Here is a 26472-nt window from a genome sequence, read left to right as displayed (position 1 = left end):
TGGAATTTTTACTCTACTTTTTTGTAGACCCTGGGACAGGTGACTTTGTTCATTCACATTCCACCACTAACTTCCCATCTTCCAATTTACTGGTTATTGTGCTCTGCTTCCCCTCCCATTCCTGGTGTTGACCCAATGTGCCATTTATGAAATTGAGATGGTCTGAGTTTTCCTGCCATCAACTGTAGTTTCTCCAAACTTCTCTCAAATTACACAAAAACTGTCTTGTTTTCAATGTGCTCTCGGTTTTTATAATGAGGTTTTTGACATCAGAAGTGATGAGAGTCTGGTTTGGCCACGGCATCCATTCTTCACAAAACCATTTCTTCTCCCACTTCCTCCGTGTACTCATGGAGGCCTCCCCTCTCCACTAAGCACCACCTTCCTGTCAGCTGCTGAGTGGTGTCTTTGGTGGGAGTGGGCTGTGTGCAGGGTGACCAGAGACAGTGTGATGCAGGAAGCTGGTCTCTTGGTTTTTTATTTTCTTAACTAAAAATTGTATCTTGATGCTCGTTCCATAAAGAACTTTGTTCTTTTAACAGCTGCATATTGCTCTATTATAGAAACAAACTGCAATTTAACTGGTCTTTTATTAACAGACTTTTGGTTATTGCCAGTATTTTTGTATCTATAAAATAAATTCCTAAAAGTAAAGTTACTAAAGGCATTTCTCCTGGAAGCAAGAAAGTCCCAATTGATGTTTCTTTATCTATTCTTGACCCCTGTGATTCTTTCTCTACTCTACAGCCAAAGTATTCATTTTGTTCATATGCGTACCCAGCTGTACCAGAACCATTTGTTGAAAAGGACTCTTTTCCCTTCCTAGATTACCTATCCCTCTGCCTCTGTCAAAAATCAATTGACTATCTCTCTTTCCCTCTCAACCCTATTTTGATACATTGACTTATGCGTCTACTCACATACATTTTAAGCAGTCTTGATTACTATAACTTTTGCTATCCTGGGTCTTTTGCATTTCAATGTAATTTTAGATTTAGCCTTTTAATTTCTATCAAAAAAAATTAAAAAAGAAAGATAAGATAAAAAGAAAAAGAAAGAGGCAAAGAAAACCCCAAACACCATTCTTGCTGGGGTGTTAATTGGGATTCTATTGAATCTGGATAGATCAATTTGACAATTTGGAGAAAAGCAATTATGAAGAATTATATATTAATAATACTGAGTCTTCCATAAATGACATAATATATCTCTCATTTTATGTCATTCTCCTTTAGTTTCCTATATTTTTCTTTTTATAGTTTTTAGTGTATAGATTTTACATATTTTTCGTTAAATTTACCCCTAAGTACTTTAGGTTTTCTGATGATATACATTTTTAATCCTCACTTAAGGATATGTTTATTACTGATTTTAGAGACAGGAAGAGGGAGAGAGAGCAAGAGAGAGAGAGAGAGAAACATTGATGTGAGACACATCAAAACATCCATCGGTTGTCCCCTCTATGCACCCTGACAAGGGATTAAATGCACAACAGAGGGCCCTAACTGGGAAGCAAACCTGTGACCTTTTGGTGTATGGGACACTTCAACCAACTGAGCCACCCAGCCATGGCTGGTACTGTACTTTTAAAAATGTTTATTTTTTATTTGTAGTTAGTATATAAATATAAAATTGATTTCATGCACTTGTGATACAAATTCTCAGCAAACTAGGAATACAGGGAAACTCTTAATTTAATAAAGAGCATCTGTGAAGTTCTATAGCTACCATCATACTTAATGGTGAAAGACTAAATGTTGTTCCCAAAAGATTAGTAACAAGGCACAGCTCTTTTCACTCACCACTTCTATTACATATTGTACTGGAAGTGCTAGCTAGTATAATAAGGCAAGAAAAAAAAAATACCCAGGAGGATCCTGGCAAGCTGGCACCATAGACAGATATGGCTTGCCTCTTTGCACAATCACATCAATTACAACTAAAACATAGAACAAGCATCACCCAGAACTGTCAGAGACTGAGTTGAATGGAAGTCTGACAACTACAGAATTAAAGAAACCATATCCACAGAGACAGGCAGGAGGGACACAATGCAGAGTAGGCTGGCCTCTCACCCATGTGTGACAGATAGAAATTTGGGAGGGATATCTTGGGAATGAGGAGTCCAAGTCCCACACCAGGCCCTGCAGCCCAGGGTTCCAGTGCCAGGAAGATAAGTTCCCACAACTTCTGGCTGCAAAAACCAGCGGGGATTGAGTCAGTGGCAGAGACTGTTGGAGTCCCACGTAGTTCCTTTTAAAGAACCCACACAATGGACTCATCTACTCAGACTCACTCCCTCTGAGCTCCAGCACCAAGGTAGCAGCTTGAAAGACACCAGTGGTATATAGGGAGAGACTGAAGTATCTGGCTTCAAGGTGAGAGAGGCCATTGTCTCTTTTATAAACCCTCTCCCTCCCACAACCAACAAGCTAGTGCCATACCTGAGACTCCATCAACCTGGCTAACACTGTTTGACCTGCCTTGAAGATCCTGAGAGACTCTGCACCACCCAACTTACAGGCCCACCCAAGCTGCCTTTTTATAAAAATAGCTGACCTTGGCTCATGCTTCACAACTTCCTAAATCCTATCAAATAAGCAACAGCTGGCCTCAGGGATCTCCAAGCCCAGCACTAGCACGAGCTATCTCAGATTCACAGCTTGGCTTCACACGGGAATCTACAAGCCCAGCACAAGTAGCAGCCATCACAGATTGCTTTATAGCTCAGGCACGGTGCCCCAGGCAAAACACAGGTGGGGGCTGACCTTGGACAGCACCACCCGGGATACTGCAGGGCTAAGACACCCAGTGGACAGCTACAGACCATGTCGAAGCATCACCACCCTGACCCTGCACAGCTGATCCTCCACAGAGAATTGGTGGTCAGTAGTCACATCTAGTCCTTACAGCTATCTGGCCCAAGTAAATGCCTCCCAATGACCTGACAATAGCAATCAGGGCTCAAATACAAGACGAGGGTATACTCAACCCACAGAAAGTGTGCACCTTGAGTACCCAGCTTGGGTGATAGGGGAGGCTATGTCACTGGACCCTATAGGACACCTACTAAATTAGGCCATACTACCAAGACACGGAGTCAAAGAAGCTCTACCCAATACCCAGAAACAAACACAGGAAGGCTGCTAAATTGAGGAGGCAAAGAAAATGACCCAGATGAAAAAATAGAACAAAACCCCAGAAAAAAAACTAAACTAAATGAAGATAGCCAACCTATCAGATATAGAGTTCGAAACACTGGTGATCAGGATGCTCAGAGAAGTGACTGAGTATGACCACAAAATAAAGGAAGAACTGGATGTTTTACAAAGTGAAATAAAGAAGAATATACATGGAACCAATAGTTATGGCAAGGAAGCCAGGATTCAAATCAATGATTTGGAACAAAAGCAAGAAATAAATATTTATCCAGAACAGAAAGAGGAAACAAGAATTGAAAAAAATGAGGAGAGAATTAGGAACATCTGGGACAAATTTGCACATACCAACATCCAAAACATAGGGGGTGCCAGAAGGAGAAGAGAAAGAGCAAGAAATTGAAAACTTATTTGAAAAAAATAATGAAGAAAAACTTCCCTAATTTGGTGAAGGAAATAGACATACAAGTCCAGGAAGCACAGAGTCCCAAACAAGTAGCACCCAAAGAACTCCACACCAAGACAGATCATAATTAAAATGCCAAAGGGTAAATATAAAGAGAGGATCATAAAAGCAGCAAGTGAAAAGAAGAATTGCCTACAAAGGAGTTTCTGTAAGACTATCAGATGATTTCTGAAAAGAAAGTTTGCAAGAAGGGGCTGGCAAGATGTATTCAAAGTGATAAAAAGCAAGGGCCTACAACCAAGATTATTCTATCCAGCAAAGCTATCATTTAGAATGGAAGGGCAGATAAAGTGCTTCCCAGACAAGGTAAAGCTAAAAGAATTCATCATCACCAAGTCCTTACCATATGAAATGTTAAAGGGACTTATTTAAGAAAAAGAAGATCTAAACTATGAACATTAAAATGACAACAAACACAACTATCAACAACTGAATCTAAAAAAAATTAAAAACAAAAACAAATTAAGCAAACAACCAGAACAGGAGCAGAATCATAGGTATGGAGATCATCTGGAGGGTTATCAGCTGTGATGGGGAAGAGGGGGGAAGGGAGAAATGATGCAGGAATCAAGAAGCATAACTGGTGCTTGCTTCAGTGGCACATATACTAAAATTGGAACGATACAGAGAAGATTAGCATGGCCCCGTGGAAGGATGACATGCAAATTCATGACGCATTCCATGTTTTTACCAGCATTGTGAGAAATGCTAAAGGGACTGCTTTAAGAAGATGAAGACAAAGAAAGAGAGAAGAACACAAGTACAAAGGGGGAAAATCAGAATGAATAAGTACCTATCAAGTAAAACCTTAAATGTAAATAGATTAAATGCTCAAATCAAAAGAAATGGGATAGCTGAATGGATAAGAACACATTACCCGCATATATGCTGTCTACAAGAGACCCACCTCAGAACAAAAGATCTACACAGATTGAAAGTAAATGGATGGAAAAATGTATTTTAAGCAAATGGACATGAAAAAAAGTTGGAGTAGCAATGCTTATATCAGACAAAATAGGTTTCACAACAATGGCCATAAAAAGAGATGAAGAAGGACATTTAATAATACTTAAGGGAATAATCCATCAAGAAGATATAACACTGGTAAACATATATGCACCCTACATAGGAGCACCCAAAATATAAGGAAAATCTTGGAAGACTACAAGAAGGATATCAACAGCAACACATTCATAGTAGGGGACATTAATACTCCATTGTCAACAATGGACAGATCTTCCAAGAAAATAAACACCAAGGATATTGAGGAATTGAACAACACTCTAGATGAAATAGACTTAATTGATATATATAGAACATTTTACCCCAAAGAAGCAAAATATACATTCTTTTCGAGTGCACATGGAACATTTTCAAAGAGAGACCACATGGTAGGACACAAAACAGGCCTCAATAAATTCAAGAAAATTGAAATTATATCAAGCATCTTCTCAGATCACAATGACTTGAAACTGGAAACCAACTTCAAGGAAAAAAACTCAAAAATATTCAAACTCATGGAGAATGAGTAACATGCTATTAAATAATGAATGAATGGGTTAACAATGACATCACCAACTGATTATTTCACAGACTTAGAAAAAATACTTCAAAAATGTATATGGAATCACAAATGGCCCTGAATAGTCTCAACAATCTTGATAAAGAAGAACAAAGTAGGAGGGATCACAACCTGATATCAAACTATACTGCAAGGCCACTGTACTCAAAACAGTCTGGTACTGGCATAAGAACAGACATATAGATCAATGGAAGAGAATAGAGAGCCCAGAAATAAACCCAGGTCTATATGATCAATTAATATTTGGCAAAGGGGGAAAAAAACATAAAATGGAGCAAAAATAATCTCTTTAACAAATGCTATTCGGAGAAATGGACAGGGACATGCAAAAACAAAAAAAAACTAGAGCAGCAACTTACACCGTACACCAGAATAAACTCAAAATAGATAAGAGACTTAAATGTAAACTGTGATACCACAAAAATCATAGAGGAAAACATAGGCAATAAAATTTCAGATATCCCACATAGCAATATTTTCACCAGTATATCTCCTAGGGCGAGGAAAAGAAAGGAAACAATAGGCACATAGGACTACATCAAACTAAAGAGTTTCTGTTCAGTGAAAGAAAACATCAGCAAGATGAAGAGGGAGCCAACCATATGGGAAAATATATTTACTAATGATACCTCAGATAAGTGTTTGATCTCCAAAATATATAAAGAACTTATACAACTAAACACCAAGAAGACAGACAATCCAATTAAAAAGTAGGCAAAGGACCTGAATAAACACTTCTCCAAGGAGGACATACAGAAGTCCTATAGGCACATGAAAGAATGCTCAATGTCACTAGCCATCAGAGTTGCAAATAAACACCACAATGAGATACCACCTCACATCAGTCAGAATGGCCATCATAAACAGCAATAAACAAGTGCTGGTGAGGATGTGGAGAAAAGGGAACCCTGTTGGTGGGAATGCAGACTGGTGGAGCCACTATGGGACACAGTAAGGAATTTCCTCAAAAAAATAAAAGTAGAACTGCCTTTTGAACCAGTGATTCCACTGCTAAGATTATACCTGAAAAATCCTAAAACACTAATTCAAAAGAACTTATGCACCCCTATGTTCATAGCAGCACAGTTTACAATAGCTAAGTGTTGGAAACAGCTGAAGTGCCCATCTGTAGATGAGTGGATAAAAAAAACTGTGGTACATTTACACAATGGAATACTATGCAGTAGAGAGAAACAAGGAACTCCTGCCATTTGCAACAACATGGATGGAACTAGAGAGAATTATGCTTAGTGAAATAAGCCAAAGAAAGAAAAATACCATATGATATCACCTAATACCGGAAACTAAAGAACAACATAAACAAATGAACTAAATAGGACAAGGAGCAGAATAACAGTCAATAGGGGGGAGGAGGGAGGGAGAGAAGGGGGATAAGTAAGGGAAGGGTTTAGTCAAGGAACGTGTATAAATGACTTATGGACATGGACAACGGGGAGGGATATGATTGTGGGAGAAGGGGTGGGCTGGGTGGCGGGGAACAATGAGAGAAAAATGGGACAACTACAATTAAAAAATCAAAAACATAAAATTAAAAAAAAAAACCTCAATAAGAAATGAAGTAACCACTAAATTATTTTAAAAATAAGCACAAGATCTAAACAAACACTTGACTGTATACAGATGATAAATGAACACATGCAAAGATACTCACTATTATTAATCATTAGGGAAATGCACATTAAAACTACAATAAGACACTACTACACACATTTTAGTGACTTAAAAAAAGAAAAAGCAGAAAACCCTGGCAATGGTAAGTGGTGGTGAGGATGCAAAGCAACTGGAATTTTCATACAATGCTGATGGTAATGTGAAAGTTAAATACTCATTTATCATGACCAAAAAAATCCCACACCTAGATGTTTATCTAAGTGAACTGAAAGCTATATTCATATGAAAATCTGTATAATATCTATATCATCCTTAATCATAAAATTGGACATAAGCCAGATATCCTTCAATGAGTGAATAAATAAATTGTGGAATACAATTCAGCATTTTACAAAAAGGACAAGATATTTATTCATGAAATAACATGGAAGAATCTAAATGTATTTTATTAATGCAAAGAACCCAGATACTAAAGTCCACATATTGTGTGATTCTTCTTATATTGTGTGATTCTGGAAAAGGCAAAGCTATAGGGACAGAGCAATGATTGCTAAAGGTTGGGGTCGGGGCTAACTAAAGGGACACTATGAAGAAAATTGGGGAATGATAAAAGCTGTTCTTATCAAGACTGTGAGGTGAATACATGACAATGCAATTGTCAACGTCCATGGAAGTTTTCATCACAAAGAGTGAATTTTACTGTTTGTGTGCTTTTTTTTAAGTTACCTGGCTATGAGGGAAACCAAGATAAAAGGCAAACTGGACAGTATATTGTTATAGTTGTTTTATTTTTTATTAGTTATTGTTAATCTCTTACTGTGCCTAATTTATAAATTACACGTGACCACAGATATGTAAGTATAGGAAAAATCAATATATATATATAAGGGTTCAGTACTAACTGACGTTTCAGACATCCACCGGGGTCTTGAAATATATCTCCTGTGGCTAAAAGGTGACTATTGGAAAAAGAAGTTAAAAATAAAAAAAAATGACATCTCAAATGAACTCTGGCCCTGGACTGAAGTGATAGATTCTAGTTTTAACTCATGTTTATTTTAAATAGCTATAAAAGTAGGACTTCCGGCCAACATGGAGCGTAGACAGACATGCTGTGTCTCCCTCCACAACTAAGAAGAGATACAACTATCTCAAAACTAGAGACAACCAGAAGTTCCAGAAAATCAAGCTGCATGGAAGTCCAACAAACAAAGTTATAAAGAACTACTCATCCAGACAGGTAGGAGGGGTGGAGCTGGGGCGGAGAGGATGTGGTGTGGTAGTGGCGACAGCAGTGGTGGCAATGGCAGGCTGGTGGAAAGCACAGTTACATGTTTTAAAAAGTCAGGAGAGACATCTGGTATTGCATTCCCAGCTCCTCACCAGACCCAGCAGCTCACGGTCCCAGCACTGGGGAAAATCAAGCCTCATTGCTTCTGACTGTGCAAACCAGTGGAGGTTGGGGCGGAGGCAGAAACTGATGGTCTCTCAGAAGAGTCAGTTTGTTTAAACGGCTCCCACGGTCCTATAACATCCACAAACCCACCCACTCTGGTGACAATAACCAGGACAACAGCTAGAGGGGTGCCAGTCCTATATGGAAGTGGGAGAAGTGCCTGGAAAAGGGGCAAGTCTGGGCAAGCAGCACTATTCCCTCTCAGAACCCTCCCCCACATACAGCGCCACCACGTGGTGAAACAGGTCGCCCTGTACTGACAAATCCCTAGGGCTCCACCCCTTACAACATAACAGGACAAACAGCTCTACCTAAGATGCAGAGGCAAACAAACACAGGAGCCTGTCAAGATGAGGAGACAACTTCCAGTCAAGATGGAGGCCTAGGCTGACACGCTCCATCTCCCTCCACAACTAAGAAGGAATACAACTACCGCAAAACCAGAAATAACCAGAAGTTCCAGAAAATAAAGCTACATGGAAGTCCAACATATGAAGTTATAAAGAAATGGTGCTCATCTGGACAGGTAGGAGGGGTGAAGCCAGGTAGGAGAGGTCAAGCTGTGCTGGCAGCAGTAACTACAGCGATGGTGGCAGAACAGTGGTAAGCACAGACACCTGTATTTAAGGGGAGGCGTGAAGCTGGGAGCACCCCTAGCTGCAGACCAAACCATCAGCTCACGATTCTAATGCCAGGGAAGGCAGACTCCCATTGCCTCAGACTGTGAGGCTGAAGGCCGTGGGGACAGAGAAAGAGGCTCCCAATCTCTCAACAGAGAGTGAGCAGCAGGAATCCATCTTGGACTCCCGCCCCCACACAAAATGCCACAGTGTGGTGAGAAGGGTCACCCAGTTGTGACCAGTGCATGGGGCCCCACCCCCTATAGTGTAGGAGGTGTTACAGCCCCACCCAGGAAACAAAGGTAAACACAAAACTGTCAGGATGGCAGAGATCATCATAGAGATCCCAGTGATGCAGCTGACCAGACAGCAAATATCTAATCTAATGAAGCAGCAGATAGAATATCTTTCTCAGGCACAGTTCAGAGCTTTGGTTATAAAAATGCTTACAGACCTAACAGCAGGTCTTAAACAAGACAGGGAAGGAATGGAGGCTAGTCCTGCTGAAATGAATGAAACAGATATGAAACTAGTGGTGAGGGAAAAAAACCAGGGATCAAATCAACAAATGGGAACATAGGGAAGGAACAATCAACAATGAAGAAAGAGAAAACAAAAAGTGAGGAAAAAGAGGAGAGGCTCAGAAACCTCTGTGACAGCTATAAGTGGGCCAACATCCAAATCATAGGGTTGCCAGAAGGTGAAAAAGAAGAACTAGAAATTGAAAAATTATGTGAAAAAATAATGAAGCAGAACTTCCCAAACTTGGGGAAGGAAATAGACTTAGGTCCAGGAAGAACAGAGAGTTCCAAATAAACTGGACCCAGAGAGAACCACGCCACAACATATTATAATCAAAATGTCAAAACTTAAGGATAAAGAGAAAATCTTAAAAGCAACAAGAGAGAAGAAGAGAATTACATAAAAAGGGGTCCCAATGAGACTATCAGCTGATTTCTCAAAAGAAACTCCTCAGGCAAGAAGGGACTGACAAGAAATATTCAAAGTAATGAAAATCAAAAACCTACAACCACGAGTTCCCTATCCAGTGAAGCTGTCATTCAGAATAGAAGGGCAGAGGAAGTGCTTCCAGGATAAAGTAAACCTGAAGGAGTTCATCAGATCCAAACCACTGTTATATGAAATGTTAAAGGGACTTGTTTAGGAGAAGGAGAATCAAAACTATGAACATTAAAATGAAAACTGTATCACAACAACCAACAACAGAAGCTAGGGAATTGAAACAAAGGCAAACTAAGTAGGAAACAAGAGTGGGAAAAGAATTATAGGTATGGGGAACATTTTGGGGGGAGGCCAACAGGGAGGGGAAAGGTGGGAAAGGGAGGGAGATGGTACAGGAATTAAGAAGCATAGTAAAAGGGAGTGGAGTAGACAGGAAGATATTGGGAAGAACTATGTGCACAACCAATGGGCATGGACTAAGGGGGGACGGATGACTGGAGGGAAGGGGGTCACTGGGTGGAGGGGAACAAAGGGAAAAGAAATTGGGACAACTGTAACAGCATAATCAATAAAGTATATATTTTAAACAATTTTATTTATTTATTTGTTTGTTTGTTTAGAGAGAGAGGCATGTGGTTGCCTCTCATGCACCCCCAACTGGGGACCTGACGTAATGTGCCCTGACTGAGAATCGAACCGGCGACACTTGGTTCGCAAGCCGATGCTCAGTCCACTGAGCCACAGCAGCCAGGTCAATAAAGCATATTTAAAGAAAGTAAATATGCATATTTACACACATATATATATGTCTCATTTTCTAACTCTGCTCAAGGAGCACAGAAACAATAACACCCTTGTAAAAAGAAAACACCTCTAGGGATCCATTGAGAGGAACAGGGCTTCTTAGAGCACTGGCTGATTCAAGGCTGGGGTATAGAACATATAAAATTACCTGAAGCTCCTAGTGGTGCCAAAAATTAAGGAAGAAGAGGAAGAGAAAGAAGAAGAGGACAGCAAGGGGTGTGGGAGAGAAAGTAGGAACAAACTGAAACTTGAGGAACAAAATAAAATATTAAAGTATCAAAATATAATGTAAAGGATAAAATAAATATCTATGCATCCCCATTGATATAAACAATTAAATAAATGGGCAAAAGGGACAACCCTTCCTTACAGAAAAATTTCAATTAATAGATACAGAAGAACTGAAAAAAATTGAAAATCAGCATCAAATATCACAGTAATAATTGTTGCAGGCAAGATCCACTGATGAATGCTAAAATTAGTGGACAAAATTTTTAAAAGAAAGAAGATTTTGCATAACTTCAAAGTATCACTCCCCAAACACTGATTAATCACTGTGGTTAATAGCAATTAATGACTTTACTGGACAAATTCTATCTTTTGGCATCTTCAATTAGAGGAAACGTTGAATTTAAATATATAAATAATACATACACATGAACAAATAGATATTTGTTGAAATGTGCTGTGTATGCTGGATGCTTTTTCTCGGTGTTTCACATACAAAAATAACAGCTAGCAATAGTTGAGCACCTACTATGTGCCAGGCACTAAGGGAAAAGTCCTTAAATTCTTATTGCAGTCCATGGAGCCACAACTGGCCCTTTCCCTTCCAAGGCCACACTGAGTCACTGGGGCCAAGAGATCTGTGCCAACAGGAACTTGAGGAAAAGGAAGGTATCCCAATGACCCTCACTTTTCAGAAAGAATATTGCAAGGCCAAAGCAGTTCAGGCGTTTGCCCATGCGAATACCAGGAAGTGGTAGTGCTGGGATTCCACCCCAATAGGGTGGCCCTGTGTCCATGCTCTCAATTCCTATTCTACTGCACGCATGGTCTGAACAGAAACTTTGGGTACAAGTTGGTTTACATTCCTGGCCATTGCAGATTTTTAGAGAGTCATTTTGGTTCTAAGAAAAATAAGAACTTTTTATAAGGCAAAATCATTTTTTTAATAAAGAAAAAATCCTTATCCAAAGACACTTAGTGGGAAATGGGGAGATTCTTGTTTTCCTCTGACCAATGCTATTGAAAGAACATTAACAAAAGGAGGGAAGGATGTCTGTGAAGATTATATGAGAATTGTTAATAGCTATTATCTGGGAATTGCTTTGGTCAACTCCAGAAACTGCTTTCAAAAAAGAGAAGTATACTTTCAGAGATGAAGCTAACCATACCAAAATTTGAAATGGCCTATTGCTCCACCAGGTGAACTGAGGGCTTTTCTTTTGAACCAGGACAATCAATGTACTTCAGGGACCACTTTGAAAAATGCCTAATGAGTTGAGTTTTCCACGTGTCTAAAAGATAATGGTGTTTTAATTGTTAGCCAATAGTTGTCCTTTTGTAAAACATAGCTAATAAGGGGTGACCACCACTCTATTTCTGTTATTTTCCTTCCTTGCACCATGATTCTTCAGGGTACTTTTGAGTATCTAAGAGTCATGTTACACTAACCCAGGGAGGTGGTTTTTCATTGCTTGAATTCTAGGAGAACTTGCTAAAGTCCCAGATAAAATAGGAGGGTGGGAAATGCTGCCCTCAACATCAGTAAAGCTCTGCATTTTTATCTAATAACTCCGCTCAGGTGAAATCTACCTGAAGTGCACCTGCCTTCAAGCAGGTGCACCTGCTGCTGCTGGTCAGTCCTTTTCACAACACTGATTAACACCAGGCACAGGGCTTGTTTTTGTCATGGGCTGGAGCCTAGGGAGATGGAATTCATTAGTGCTTGTCTCCAGGTGAGTATCTTCAGTCAAAATGAAACAATTTTGTCCTTTAAAATTAAGTGTTATTTTGCAAGGCAGTAAGATTTCAAGAGATAGCTGGTATATATTTTTAGAAAATAGTCGCACCTATAATTTTGAAGGATATTGATGGAACCACAATATTTTAATGTCTTAATTTCACTAACACTGATAGATTTTTTTTTTAATGTATTAGGCTCTGTGGGGGATAGAAAAATAAAACCAGGCAATAATCCCCTTATTCTAGGACATTACATCACAATGCAGGGGATAATACATGCAGGTAAATAAAATGATAAAAGAAAGTGGTACTGTAACAGTGGGAAATTGTAACCCACCCCACCATCCTTTTGACATTGTTTCTATAAGTGCTGACTGACTAAGATTCAGCTTGTAGATAAACAGCATGTTTATATAAGAATCCTATGAACTAACCTTAAAAGAAACAGACTCCAACCTTCAAACATCCCAGTTCTGGGAGATTTGCTGACCTTCAACCATGGAGCCAGGATGATGTAAAGCTGGGATGACTAACCAGGATGAAGCACCCTAGACCATTACTTGCCTTATCAGAATGGACTGTGCTTGTCTGCATGTAGAGAACTTTGCAACCCTCTCTCTGGATCTCATTGTTCTGTTCCCCTCTCCCCCCTTATAAAATCTCTGCCACCACTAAGATGTGGAGATGGGCTTTGTGACAGGAGTCCCCCATTTTCCAGGTGGCTCGCACCTGAAAATAAACTACTTTCCTTTATATCCGCACCTGCCTCTCAAGTATTGGCTTTCATAGCAGCAGGCAGTCAGACCTACATTCAGTAACAATAAGAGTTATAAAGCAGGTAATACAAAGTATTGTTGGTGTTCAGAAATGGAGATATTGCTTCTGGCTAGGACAATACAAAAGGGCTTGGTGGGAAAGACAGCATTTTAGCTGGGTCTAAAAGATTGGAGTGTCTGTTAGGTGTTTTTCTGACACCAAAAGCATGATGTCTTTCCAAACACTAACCTCATCTCCAATTCTCTGACACCAACTGGATGCCTTACAATTCAATTCAATTCTGACATTACCAGAGTTATCATGACCCCACAGATGAACGGCTCAGTCCTGCAAGATTGCCTCCACTTCGGGCATCAGTTATAAGTCTTAGCACTTCTGACTAACTGGCTGTAAATTCTGGAGTTCCTACAATCTCCTCCTCAGGTTCAATAATTTGCTAGAATGGCTCAAAGAACTCAGGAAAGCATTTTGCTTACTATTAGTGGTTTATTATAAAGGATACAACACAGGACTAGCTAAATGGAAGAGATACAAAGGGCAATGTAGTGGGGAGGAAGGTGTGGAGCTTCCATGCCCTTTCCAGGACTGCCACCCTCCCAGCATTTCCATGTGTTCACCAACCCAGAAAATCCCCAAACCCTATTGTTTAGCGGTTTTGTGGAGGGTCCATGATGTAGGCATCGTTAATTACTGGCCATTGTTGTTGAAAATCTTCAGGTCTTTTCCCCTCCCCAAGGCCAGGGAGTGGAGCTAAAGATTTCAACTCTCTAGTCAGGTGGTTGATTCCTCTGGCAACCTGCTGTCATCTTCCAAGGGTCACCTCATGAGCAAAACCTCAGGTATGGCTGAAAGCAGCTTGCTACAAGTAACAAGAGACACTCCTCTCAGCCCTAATCACTCAGAAAGCCCCAGGATTTTAAGAGTTCTGTGCCAGGAACTGAGGGTGAAGACAAAATACGTATTTGCATTGTTGCCACGGAGTGATTTAGACATATTAACATAGAAATAGTAAGAACCAGGCAGAGCTATCATAATTTCAGAACCCACATTGGAAATGACCAGTCAACCTGTGAAGATATACATTGAAGAAAGGAGTTTTAGCAAGAGGTAGAAAAGGTGTAATTTAAATTGTGGAGAATTTAGATACTTGGCTAGGGGTGAGCCATTGCAGCTTTTGAGCCAGGAAGTGACCTGATTATTTCAATTGTCCGGAAAATTATTCTGCACAGGATGCAAGGTGGGTGAACCTGGGGAGAAAATGGAGAAGAGAAACCAGTGTGGGTTATGAGAAATGTCTAGGTAAGAAGCGGCAAAGCCCTGATCTATGGTAGAGGTGATGAATGTGGAGAGGGCTGGGAAGTTGTTTGGTTTGTGGGACAAGAGAGGCAGCACTTCAAAATCAACTCTATTTTTGCCGGAGAAGATGAGAGCAGAGTCCAGCCCATGCAGGGTTATTGTACAACATCAATGTACATGATACAAGAGCTTTCCTGCTAAAAATTTCTCCCATGTACATTTCTTTATCTAAACCCTCTGCTACTGTCTTTTCTAGCTATGTAGAATCTTAGGGAATTATTAACAGTTGTTTTATTTTTGCATTTTCTTAAGTTTGTGGATAAGGCAGTTTACATGATCTGCTATTATGAATACATGAAATGCTAGTTGCTAGAGTGCCTCGTCTAGGAACATGTTGGGTATGCATCACTCTATATTTTGAAATAATAGAAGAGAGAAACTTTTCAGACTAAAACTAAAACTTTCTTGAAGCCTTTCGTTTGCCATTTAAGAAGACTCTATACATAAGCTTCCTGTGCTCAGTTGTTTACAGTTGTGCCAACTTTTGGAGGGGGGGAATTATGATTCTACCTCAGACTCTTAATTAGATTTGAGCTCCTGGGATTGACCTAATATTAGTTTTTCCAAACTATAAAGATAAGAAAGTAGTTTTCTGAGCTAATAAGCTTGAGAAAGGGTAGGTTAAACAATGTAAATAGCTTCCTTTACTCCAGGCCTTCTCAGAGCCCTCAGCATAACAATGTGCATTATCAGTCTCTAATAGCAGCATAGCGTGTTGCCCTAACCAAATTTAGTTGATTGAAATTAACTTTTCATGTATTATCTCTTACTCTAGTATTATTAGGAAGCACCTATCCACAATTCAAAGTGATCTAGGAGCCCCTGGGTTAAATGGCCCAAGAGAAGTACTTGAATCTAATCTACATAGCTCGAACCTATAAAACAAGCCACTTCCTGAGTTCAGGGCTGGGGAACTGAGACAGAGGCCAACTTCTGAAGCAATGCTGGCCTGTGCCTGCAGCACCTGTACACTTGACTCTGTGTGTGGTTTAGCCCCAGACCTTGGCTGAGCGTGCTCATTGAGTATGGAACAACAGAAGGGAAAGATACAGAGTAGAACAAGGTAAAATCCAGAGACCTAAATTAGCAGCCTTCAAGAGTCTTTTTCCAGCTTTCTGACCTTGGGCAAGTTACTTTACCACTTGTAACCTTATGGGGTGGGGTCAAGTGACTCCTACTCCTCAGGGGCAGGGCCCTACCAACACAGTTGTGAGGCAAACACATTTTGTGGAGGTATTCATCAGTACAGGGTGACTTGTTTCACCACGTTGTGGAGCTGTGTGTGGGGGGAGGCATCTGAGAGGGAACAATGCTGCTTGCTCACCACTTGCCCCTTTTACAGACACCTCTCCCACTTCCATATGGGACTGGCGTCCCTTTAGCTGTTGCCTTGGCCATTGTTCCAAGAGTGGGTGGGTCTGCAGATGTTCTAGGACCGTGGGGGCCCTTCAAACAAGTGGACTCTACTGAGAGACCAGCAGTTTCTGCCTCCGCCCCAACCCCCACTGGGTTGCTCAGTCAGAAGCAATGAGGCTTGATTTTCCCCTGTGCTGGGACCGTGAGCCGTGAGGTCCAGTGAGGAGCTGGGAACCCTCCCCAGGTGTCCCTCCTGACTTTTTAGAACATATGACTGTGCTTTCCGCTGGCCTGCCACTGCCGCCGCTGCTGCCGCCACAACACCACATCCTCTCCGCCCTGACTCTGCCCCTCCTACCTGTCTAGATGAGTATTTCTTCTTTATATATTTGTTTGTTGGACTTCCATGCAGCTTGATTTTCTGGAACTTCTGGTCGTCTCTAGTTTTGAGATAGTTGTATTCCTTCTTAGATGTGGAGGGAGATAGAGCGTATCTGTCTAGGCCTCCATCTTGGCCCGAAGTCGAGACAACTTCTCTCCAGATTTTTTTTTCAAGAGTGTGCCACTAAGTGCTAAGTCATCCAGCTAAAAACCAGTATTAGACATCATGTCTACTTACTATGCTAAACCATTGTGTACCCCAGATGGCCTTCACTGCTGAGCCCTACACAGCAGCTCTCTATAACATCGAGATGGAAATATACAATGTAAGATTCTTTCTTCCCCTGTCAGATAGCTCTGCCATTATATTCAGCAATTTAAGATGAAATGAAGCCAATTGTGAAAAAATGATACAGCAAGAAATACAGGAGTAGGGTAGTTACACAGCTGCTACTGGCTCCCAGGCAAGACCCAGGGTGCAGGCCCATTGCAATAGCAGTGCACTCATTATCTTAGTTCTAGACACTCCCAATTTAGCAGGGCTGTGGGCAGTTTCCTGGGGCCATTACCTCAGAGCAGACATCAGGGAAGTCCTGGCTACACTGCTCACCAGTTTCATGACCTTAGGCTTCACGTTGACTTTTCTGAATGTTGGCTTGCTCATATGTAAGTTGAGAACAATTCCTGACTCATGGAGCTGTCTGTGAGCATCCAATGGGATAAAGACTCTGAGGTTCCCAGGACAGCACCTCTACCCAGCCTTTTCTATGTGATTTTCCTGTCAGGTGTGTCCACGCCTTTATTGTGGCTGTCTTACAGTTAACACTCCTTTTGGTGACAGACACAGCAATCTGAGGAGATTTGGGGATGGCATAAATGGATCTGGAATTCATTTGAGCAATTTCTAGTGCATTTTGGGCTGGGAATTTACTGAAATGGTCTTTTTAATACAATCCCCACTCCCATCCCCAGCCAACAGCTATCAGTCAGTCTACACTGAGACCAAGCTGTACATGGGAGGCTCCTACTCCTCACCCAACCCCCAAGTTGGCACCTATTCTTGGTTATTAACTAGTAGACTTCAGGGAAGCAAACTCTGTCAGTGGTGAGCAAACACTCCCTTCATGTGAAACCTGCTGAGCATCTCTCTTGCCTGGGAGGTTTTGAACTCAATGGGAACTCAGGAGGCAATAAGAACAAGACACTAGGGCCAATGCTTATCAATGCAGCAACTCCTTGCAGGAATGTCCTTACTGCCCTTGACTTCAGGAAAGTGTGTCCATGTGTTGCACTGCCCACTGCACACTCTGAGATTAGCCATAGACATCAGGGTGCTACTGTTTCAAAGGAACTGACAGCCCTGTAGTTGAATCTCTGGAAAACTAATTTGCCAAAGACTTTCTATTGTCTTTAGTGGTTCCTAAGAAGAGTGGTTGAGTTGTAGTTAAAAATATTGAATTTGGTGTATGCACAGTGCTGTTACCTGGTGCCTTGGTATGGCCCACTCAGAGTCTGCTTTTATTGGTCTGGGGTTGGCTTCAGTACTGGGAACTTAACATGCTCCCAGGGTTTCTCATGTGAAAACTCAGTGGAAAAGCAGTGCATCTGATGGATCTGAGTTGAAATCCCCAGTTATTGAGGAGCTATGGAGTTTTGGTGGAGTTGCTAAAATTCTCTGAACCTCAATTTCTTTGTCTATAAAAGGATGACTATAATATTGACCCTGGAGCCTTGACTTGAGGATTGAATAATACAATGTGCAAAATGATTCCTAACAGAGCAGGTATCCCCATGGGCACCTGCATGGGGTGGGTAAAAGATCCTCAAGGATCTGTGTCCTCAGAGAGTCTTTAGCATGTTTGGATTAGAGCCCATAGGTGGGTCACCCCTGTGGTACCCCCCTCCCCTCTTACCATTCTTCATCCCCTTCCCCCACCTTCAGGCTGGGCCATGCATTCTGCCCTACTCCACCTCCTCATTACCTTACCACCCACCACGGGCTGGAAAAAGATGGAATATTGTTTAAAAATTGAGTCTGTTGTTTAAAAACACCTCAGGTTCTTCATTTCTTCCAGGTCATGGACTGTCAATAACTTGATGATCTTGCCCAGAAAATGCACTTAGGCACATCAAAAGTAGTTTGAATACAGCTCAAAGATGAGTGTTGACCCTCAAAGACAATCACTAACCCCAGGTTAAAAGCACCCAATCTGAATGAACCCAACACAAGTCTTAGTTGAGAAGAAGGAATTACAAAACTGCCTTATTCCTGGTCAAATGCCAGGCAGTGGTGGAGTCAGGAAGAAAATTCAGGTTCCTTATCCTGTTTCACTGGTATTAAAAACTCATTTTATCTCACTCTTTGAAAAGGATGGAGCTAGAAAAGAGGGCTTAGAGCCCCTGTATTTGATTTTGTTAATTATGAAGTAGAAGTACAAAAGGATGTTTATTAGGAGCTCCCCAACTTCAGTTAATACCCCTCTCAAATGTTCAGAGGGGGCTAGGCTTCCCCTACCATAACTGTTAACCCCCATGCAGCATACACCTGACTGCTTGTTGGCCCCCAATACTAGGAGGACCTGTACAGGCTGGGAAAACATCTGTCCTTTCACCATAGTACCTGGCCCAGGCTGGGCAATTAATAAATATTTATGGAATGAATGAATGCAATAAACAGGAGCCATTACCATAATAATCATGATTAACTTAACTAAAAATATTCAACCCAGTATCCATACAGAACTCTCTGAATTTTTATTGGAAGTATTTCAATATTGATTGAGAAGCTGATCTCATTTATGTCTTTTCTCTTTCCCATTGCCCCCATTGCCCCTAGTGTCTTGCTTCTCAGTATAAACTGGAAGCCAGAGAGTGTAATGTAGAAAAGCACCTGTAATTCTGATCCCAGGGACTCAAGCAACAATATCAGCAGGTGTCTGGAATATTTTTAAAACACAGTATTCCCTCCCAGGGAACGTTAAATGATGGCTTTAGGTACAGGAGAGCTCGCCTTAATGCTCTCTTGATGAAGAGCTGTCATGAATATTAATTCTCTAACCTTCAAATAAATGACACTTCTGTGCGGTATGTCCCCAAAGCACTGAGAGAGCAGGGAGGCATAGGCCACATGAATATGGACCAGCTGCTGTAGGTATCAGGATAGCACAGAGCAGGCAAGGTGAGTCTTTAAGGCAGAGTCGAGAGAACACCAGGATTTGAGAGGTATTTTTACAGCTTGGATATGAAAAAGGTGGCAATGAAATCTAAAAATCTAAAGCAAAAAACAAATAACCATTTTCAGAGAAATCTTTGAGCCCTAAGTGCCTTACTGCCACCTCAGACTCTCATGGAATTGATTTCCAGCCCTTGGAGGAACTGTTTGCTGTGACTGACCTACTTTTTCACATGAAAGACATGCTCACTGAAGTGCTTTTCTCCATTAGCTGAAATTTTTTTTAAATCTTTTTTTCTCTAACTCTGGCATATCCATACTGTGGAACAGGACACGTTAACTAAGAAGAATGATCTGTAACAGGGCTGTTCTATAGAACTTCCTGTAATGATGAATATCCTAACCTGTGCTCTCCAGCGTGACAACTGCAAGCCACATGTGTCCATTGAACACTTGAAATACAGCTGTTAGTATGACTGAGGAACTGAATTTTAAATTTCATTTAATTTTATATTAATTTAAGCTTAGCCACATATAGCTAGGGGGTCACAGACCAGACAAATGCATACTGTATCAAAATATTTCCTAGTCATCTTGTCAAGATGACAAAAAAGCAAATTGCAGTGTTATATATTTAGTATAACTCCTGTCTCCCCCCAAAACCAATACATTTACATTTGTATATTTAAATGTTTTCAAATGCATAGAAAAATGGCTGAAATTATACCCCCAATAGACCAATGAGTAATTACGTCTAGAAAGGAGAAGAAAGAGGAGGTCAGGAGGTCTGTTGCTTTGTTTGAATTTTTCTGGTATCTAAGACCAAAGAAACCTGAGAATAGCTGGATGAGCTGTAAGTTTCTTTTCCTAAAGAGCCCAGAGATCCCTTGTAGCAGTTTTGGGGTCAAGTCAAAAATGCCCAAATACACACATTTATGTGCACCAAGTAAGATAGCACACTTTATTGTCAACCTTGATTATGTCAGAATCGCCTTCCTAAAAATACCTAGATGCTGGAGTTTCATCCTAGAGATTAAATTTCACTTTGTCTGCATGGGCCCAGGCCAATGGTATTTTAAAAGGCTGCCTGGGTGATTGCATTGTGGAGCCAGGGTTGAGAACATCTGGGCTTGAGGCAACTGGTACAGAAATACACCATAATAGGGAAGCAGCAAAGCTGGGTAAGGGCCACACAGGAAGACCCCTCAGCCCTTCAACCTCCACAGGAGAGGTGAAGGGCACATGCGTGCTGCTTTGTTTGACACCACATGGAAAGGCACATGGCATCTGAACTCTGGAGAGCCCTGGGGTTGAGGTCTAGCCTCTGTATAGGTAATCTCTCCCTTGCTATGTCTTTAAGTCATTAATATCATCTCCATACAGAGACTGGGAATCTTCAGCCTCCAACCCTGACTCCAGATTCAATGTCATTTCTACTCAGATATCTAATCAGCCTCAGTTGCAGCACAATCACTCTTTGATCCCTCCTCTCCCCACATGCTCCTGATTTCATAAAATAACACCATCATCCCCCAGCTGCTCCAGCCAGAAGCTTGTCAGAGAGCACCTGACTCTCCTTTTCCCTCATAATGCTCATCTGTTTCATCATCAGGTCTTGTTGGCACATGCTACAACATGGGTGAACCTTAAAGAGGTTCCTTCCACTCATCTCCTTCCACTAGCACAGTCTTCCTCACCAGGCCTAGTCACATGGGTCTTCTTATAGTTCTGGAATATTCCTTTCCCCAAAGCCTTTGTACCAGGTCACACTCCCTCACTCACCGCAGTGAATTCATCTAGGCATCTTCTCAAATGTCACCCTTTGGAGGAGTCTCTTCTGGCCTCCCTGATCTCAATCAAGGAACCACCTCCCTGCCCGACCAGCATCCCTCTGAGCCCATTACCTGCCCTTACTTTTCTACATAGCACTGATAACTGCCCAAAACTACTGCTTATTCTTGTTTATTTGCCTCCTCCCATGTTATCCACTGGAAGTAACTGCCTGGAGGGCAGGGATTGTCTCTGCAGCTCAGAACTATACTAGCAGCTCCTAGACAGGCCAGCATGCAGCACAGCAGGGCAGGCGCTTGACATTCCTTAACTGAGTGAGTCTTCATTATCAGCTGACTTCCCCGACTATGTATTTGCTCATTCAACTTTTTATTTATTTTATTTATTTTTTAAAATATGTCTTATTGATTATGCTATTACAGTTGTCTCAATTTTTCTCCTTTGCTCCCTCTGCCTGGTACCTCCCTTCCCTCCAGCAATCCTCCAGTGATCCTCCCCTCACCCCCTTAGTTCACATCCATGGGTCATGCAAGTAAGTTCTTTGACTTTTCCATTTCTTATACTATTCTTAACATCCCTGTTTATTTTGTACCTACCAGTTAGGCTTCTTGATCCCTGCACCTTTCCCCCATTCTCCCCCTTTCTCTCCCCACTGGCAACCTTCCATATGATCTCTATATCTATGGTTCTGTTCCTGTTCTAGTTGTTGATTTTGGGGCTATTGTTTTCAGGTTAATTTGTTGATAGTTATGAATTTGTTATTTTACTGTTCATAGTTTTGATCTTCTTCTTTTTCTTAAATGTGTCCTTTAACATTTCATATAAGAGCTTGGTGATGATGAATCCCTTTAGCTTTACTTTGTCTGGGAAGCACTTTATCTGCCCTTCCATTCTAAATGATAGCTTTGCTGGATAGAGTAATCTTGGTTGTAGGTCCTTGCTTTTCATCACTTTGAATATTTCTTGCCAATCCCTTCTTGCCTGCAAAGTTTCTTTTGGGAAATCAGTTGACAGTCTTATGGGAAATCCTATGTAGGTAACTCTCGTCTCTTGTTGATTTTAAGATTCTCTCTTTATCTTTAACCTTTGGCATTTTAATTATGATGTGTCTTGGTGTGGTCCTCTTTGGGTCTAGCTTGTTTGGGACTCTGCTTCCTTGACTTGCATGTCTATTTCCTTCATCAAATTTGGGGAGTTTTTCTTCATTATTTTTTCACATAAGCTTTCAATTTCTTGCTCTTCCTCTTCTCCTTCTGGCACCCCTATAATTCAGATGTTGGCACATTTAAGGTTGTCCCAGAGGCTCCTAAGCCTCTCCATCTTTTTCAGTTCATGTTTCCTCATTCTGTACCTGTTGACTGTTTATTTCTTCCTTATGTTCCAAATCATTGATTTGAACCCCAGTTTCCTTCCCCTCACAATTGATTTTGTGTGGATTTTCCTTTGTTTCATTTAGCATAGCCTTCACTTCTTCCCTTATGCGTTTGCTATACTTAAGCATATCTGTCAAGTCTGTGAGCATCTTTAACACCAATGTTTTGAACTCTGCATCTGTTAGGTTGGCTATCTCCTCATATATTAGTTGGCTATCTCCTTGTCACTTAGTTCTATCACTGGAACCTTGATACATTCCCTTTTTTGGGCCATACTTCTCTGTCTCCTCACCTTGACAGGCTCCAGTGTTTGTTTTCCTCCGTGTCTTAGGTAGAGCTGTTGCACCTGTTATGTTGTAAGAGGCAGAGCCTTAGGTATTCGTTAGTACAGGGTGACCTGTTTCACCATGTTGTGGCACTGTATGTGGGGGAGGAGTCTGAGAGGGAATGATGCCACTTGCTCAGCACTTGCCCCTTTTCCAAGCACTTCTCCCACTTCCCATATAGGACTAGAGCCCCATAGCTGTTGCCCTGGTTGTTGTTCCCAGAGTGGGTGGGTCAGCAGGTGTTCTAGGACCATGGGGGCCCTTTAAACAAGTGGATTCTGCTGAGAGACTGAAAGTTTTTTCCTCTCCCTCAGCCCCAACTGGTTTCACAGTCAGAAGCAATGAGGCTTTATTTTCCCCAGCACTGGAACCACGAGCTGTGTGGTCTGGTCTGGTCTGGTGCTGGGAGTGCTCCCCAGATGTCCCTCCCTAGTTTTTAAAACATGTGACTACACTTTCCACCAGCCTGCTGCTGCCCCTGCTGCTGCTGCCACCACACTGCTTCCTCTCTGCCCTGGCTCCACCCCTCTTACCTGTCTGAATGAGTATTTCTTCTTTATATCTTTGTTGGACTTCCATGCAGCTCAATTTTCTGGAATATCTGATTGTCTCTAGTTTTGAGATAGTTGTATTCCTTCTTAGTTGTGGAGAGAGATGCAGCATCTATCTAGGCCTCCATCTTGGCCATAAGTCCAGAATTTCTTTTAATGCTGAATATTTCATTGTGTGTGTATATCACATTTTGTTTATCCATTCATCTGTCAAGGGACACTTGAGTTGTTTTCATTAAACTTTTTAATACAATTTTGTAGCAAGAGTGCTTGTAAAATGTTGGGTGTGAACAACAGATGTATACTGTCTGAACTAGAGTTATCAAGTGTTCAAGAAGCTGGCAGACAGGGTATTTCTAAGACCCCCACTGCAGCCCCTTGGAGAAGCAGTGGTTGGAATTGAGTGGCCTGAATGTGTGCATGCACAGGGAAATTTTCTGTCATTACTTTTTCAAACAGGTTTTCTATCCCTTGCTCTTCTTCTTCTCCTTCTGGTATTTCTATGATGCAGGTATTATTATGTTTCATGTTGTCCTGCAGCTCTATTAAAACCTCTTCATTCTTTTTCAGTCTTTTTTTGTTTTTTTGCACTGAGGATTTTTTTCTACATTGTCCTCCAGCTCACTGACCCATCCGATCCTCTGCTTCATCTAGTCTGCTTTTGATTTCTTCTACTGTGTTCAATTCAGAAATTGTATTCTTCATTTCCTCCTGGATCTTATTGATAATTTCTATGTACTTTTTAAAACTAGTGTAGTTCTCAGTAAGTTTCTTATAGCTTCCCTGAAGTTCTTCGTAGTTACCCTAGAGTTCTTTGTAGTTTTTTTGAGCTCGCTGAGCTCATTGAGCTTCCTTATAACCATTGTTTTGAATCCCATGTCTGATAGTTTGCTTACCTCTGTTTCATTTAGCACTTTTTCTAGGGATTCCTCCTTTCCTTTCGATGAAGGGTTGTTTCTTTGTCTCCCCATTTTGTGACTCTTCTTGTTTGTTTCTGCTTCCTAGGTTGATCTGCTTTGACTTCTTGTCTTCATGTTGCGACCTTCTGTAGTAGGAGACCTATGGAATTCAGTGGTGCAGTCTCCTTGATCTCCTGAACTTGGTTCTCTTGGGATGCCCTTTATGCTATTTATTTGGGCTGTCTGGTTGTACTTGGGTTTTGGTTGTTGTTGTGTTGCTCTTTGGTGGGTCCTTCCTTCCAGCTAGCTGACTGAGTCACTCCTCCCACCACATCATATATACTGTTGCAGAGGTGCACTTTTTTTTCTTCCTGAATCTGCCCCTGGTGGCATCAGATTATGTCCAGTCTGGGCCTAGGCAGCCTGTTCGAGACTACCAGAGATCTACTGTCTTTTCTCCTTTAGTTCTTAATCTATTCAATCTGTGATCACCCATTAGGCTTAAACACTGAGGGTGGGGCAGATTAATTCCTGAGGGTGGGCCTATTGCTTCCCCTCATGTTGACACCACTTGGAGGGCAGTGGTCTACCTGTAGTATGGGGAGTGAGTCAGCACTGGGACTCTGTCAACTGCTCCCTCACTTCTCTCCTCAAAGCCAACACCCCAAATTCTCCTTAAGCACCTCTACTTTACTCTGCCCTCCCTCTGCTGGAGCCCAGGGTAAGTGGGTGCCAATACATTTTTGTACATGGTCCCTTTAAGAGTTCTTGGTCTCCAGCCATTTCTCTCAGGTCAGCAAAAAAACACACAGCTTTTTGCTTTTCACAGCTGGATGCTATTTTACTTTCTGCTCTGTTGCTGTAGGCTGGGAAGCCCAGCTGGGGGTTTAGACCCCACCCTTCTCAGGGGGAACTCCCAGCTTCTGAGATGTTTCTCCATCCCTTCAGCTACCACCTGTGCGAGCCCAGTCTACCCTCTCATGTCTCCGCACTTCCTACAAGTCACATGTGATGAAGTGGTCTTTTCTCCCTTTCCATGGTTATAAGGCTTCTCTCCAGCTAGTGTTCAGTTGGTTATTCCAAGTGATTTCTCCACAATTAAGTTGTAATTCCAGATTGGTGCTGAGAGGAGGTTAGTGTAGCTACCACTTACTTGCTCTTCTGCCATCTTGGATCTCCATTTCTGTTGTTTAAAGTTTTGGGTACTGATGTAGCAACCTTAGCTAATAAATATTCCCTGTGACCAGGAATAACCATGTGACTCAAGCCTGGTCAAAGAGAGCCCTCCAACCACCCCATGTCCACATGATCATAGCTAAAGGAGGAACAAGGGACCCCTGCTGGGCTGGCAGGGAGCACCATAACTTTTGCCATAGCTACAGAAAGAGAAGTTTTTTCTGACGAGTGCCTTGGCTGTCAATGTTGCTTTGCAGTGTCTGCTGATTACCTAGACCCAGCAAAGCCTGAATCCATGGCCTTTTTAGTCAGAGAAGCCAAAAATTTCTCTTTTCTTCTTCTTGAGCTGGGTTTCTCCCACTGGTAACTAGAGAGTAACTATGTCAGATGGTCCAGATTGTCATCTCAGCTTTATGCCTGGTGTCTTGACCTGCCAGTCATCTTTCCCCAGCTCTGCAGGTGGGACCCTTTTAACATGGGGAGGGAAGCTCATGCTGCTGAGCCATCAAATTAAGTAACTGTTTAGTAATGTTGTCAAAATTATAGCCTCTTGGCACAGCTTGCTGTCATTTTCTTCATATGGTTTCCCAAGCATGGTGATGAGATTGGCATCTCTGTGCTGTGTGATCTACTCAGAGGGAAGGAGGGTGAATGAGGTGAGAGAG

General features: G+C 41.5%; 1 non-coding gene and 1 pseudogene across 1 annotated transcript; one reads left to right on the top strand and one right to left on the bottom strand.

The window, feature by feature from the left end:
* Positions 1-8: 8 nt before the first annotated feature.
* LOC150006576 (fatty acid-binding protein 5 pseudogene) lies at positions 9-25799 on the bottom strand (annotated as a pseudogene).
* Positions 4208-4313, top strand: LOC150006577 (U6 spliceosomal RNA). Its single transcript, XR_016512042.1, has one exon. It is a non-coding gene; the product is annotated as a U6 spliceosomal RNA (small nuclear RNA).
* Positions 25800-26472: the final 673 nt, after the last annotated feature.

The sequence above is a fragment of the Furipterus horrens genome, unplaced genomic scaffold, assembly GCF_987537825.1.
Source record: "Furipterus horrens unplaced genomic scaffold, mFurHor1.1.pri manual_scaffold_6, whole genome shotgun sequence".
Lineage (NCBI taxonomy): Eukaryota > Metazoa > Chordata > Mammalia > Chiroptera > Furipteridae > Furipterus > Furipterus horrens.
Note: the sequence above shows the minus strand (reverse complement) of the source record. Positions and strands in the feature narration are given on the sequence as shown.